Source organism: Mastomys coucha, unplaced genomic scaffold (assembly GCF_008632895.1).
Source record: "Mastomys coucha isolate ucsf_1 unplaced genomic scaffold, UCSF_Mcou_1 pScaffold18, whole genome shotgun sequence".
Classification (NCBI taxonomy): domain Eukaryota; kingdom Metazoa; phylum Chordata; class Mammalia; order Rodentia; family Muridae; genus Mastomys; species Mastomys coucha.
In genome coordinates this window covers 62,449,247-62,451,429 of record NW_022196900.1, presented here as the reverse complement: position 1 = coordinate 62,451,429, position 2,183 = coordinate 62,449,247, and positions in this window count along the sequence as shown.

Below are 2,183 nucleotides of genomic sequence, written 5' to 3'. Positions count from 1 at the left end.
GAGCCAAGGAACGGAAGAAGAGTAGGGAAAACAAGTGAGTTACACTTTAAAAATGTGGAATCTGTTGTCTTTGATGGAAAACCAGAATGACTGACAGCAATGTTTTCATTTTGAAAATGTGATTTAACTACAGAGATCTGGGGCGATGGCCCATCTGTTAAGAACACTTGCTGCTTTGGCAGAGAGCTGGAGTCTGGTTTCCAGGACTAACATGAGGAGGCTCAAAACTACTTAACTCCAGCTCTGTGGGTGCCCACATGCAAAGTGTTCATTCATATACACAAGCACACAAGAATTATTATCAAACACATCTTAAATAACAATAATTACAAAGACTTTTCTGGTAGTAATCCTACCCAGAGAGGTGTAAAAATTTAGCAACCCACAAACTGATCTTTCAAAATAGAGCAGATTCATAGCTCAGTGAGAGTATTCGCTGTAGCCTTTGCAACCCTATAACTCCTTCATATATTTCAGCATTGAGATTAGATTATTGTATCAAATAATGTAAAACCTCCCATACATAATTCTGTAATTAATATTACTGAGGTTAAGAAATAGGTCTGAGTACTTAAGATAACAAAAGCACCCTAATTCTAATTACACATGCTTTAGGAGAGACAGCCTACCTGAGTATGGCCACATTGTACCTCTGTAAGCACCGAGTGAGAATCTTTTTTTTTTTTTTGGTTTTTCGAGATAGGGTTTCTCTGTGTAGCCCTGGCTGCCCTGGCCTCGAACTCAGAGATCCGCATGCCTCTGCCAAAGGCGGGCGCCACCACCGCCCGGCCCAAGTGAGAATCTTTAATCAGTTGACTCCATGGCCTTTTACAGATGGCACACAGTAGCCCAATCATTGTCAGGAATGAGAGAACCCACGTTTTAGACCGTGGCCTGTGATGGGCCTTCTAAATATCTGTTAATTTTTGTAAATATGGTTTTAGGCAGAGAAAAACATCGTTTCCTAGCTCCATAATTTTCTAATTATTTCCATTTTGGGTGACTTCGATACATGGGAACAACTGTCAATGTGACTGAATCAGGAAGTCAGGCCTTTAGCACAGAGCTCACACTGCAGACACCAGCCTTCAGTTAGCACTTGCTCTTCTTTGTCCTTCTGTTTCTTCCGCTGTCCACGGACAGTGGTTTTCACCTTCCCAAGACTAGTGATCAAAGCGCCATCTTAGAATCAGAGAGCTTAGCCCTTAACAGATACACCTTATGTGGTAGTGCTTTTTGATTTTGCATTTCTTATTCTCCAAAACTGTCCAGACTGTTTGTTCTCTATAAACAACCCAGTCATGGGTCATATGTTAAGATAGCACAGAGAGTAAGACACTCTGAAAGCAGTGTGTGGGATGGGAAAGGCACAGAGGGAGAGGTCACTTTTCAAAAGGCCTGAAAAGGATCTCTGCAGACAGGCTACCCAGAAAACAGGCAATGTTTTGCCCAATATAGAAGGAAAAGTAATACTTCAAGGGACATTATAAAACGGAAGTGAAGAAAGAGACATGAACCTTGTTGATTTAGCTACAACTCAGGAAAGGGGAGAAGCCGGGCATCTGGAGGTGTGGCAAAAGAGGTTGCCAACAGTTAAGAATGCCATGCTGGCTGCCAGGAGTTGCAGCTCTGATACACGTTCCAGGATGGATGCACCTTGAACACACTATGCAGTTGGCATAAGCCAGTCATGAATGGGTAAATGTTGTGTGATTGTTCATCTACGTGACACACAGAATAGTCAGATTTACAGAGATTGAGAGCAGAACACAGGTTACTTGGTTTGGTGGAGAGTACAGGAAATGATTGCTTAGTTCCCAAAAGTGTTTCCATCTGACATGGAGAATGTTTTGGGGAGGGTGCCTGGTGAGAGTTGCTCATTCAGGGATTAAAACAACAAACTGTTATTTTTACCAAAGTTAAAAAATACAAAAAAGAAACTTAAGAAGATGGAGAATTTGGGGAAATAATTCAAAACTTTCTTTTTAAAAGTAGGAATGTAATGTCCTTGCTTAGACAGGTATTTTTTTGCTTGTGTGACCGCACTGTGTGAAGAAAACAGAACTGGTTTTACACAACAGAGGTCGCGAGGTGAAGGTTCAGAGTCCATCGAATCCTCCTAAGAGGAGCCAAGAAGAGCATTCAGGATAACTGAGGATGCAACAGGGGCATCACTTCTCTGC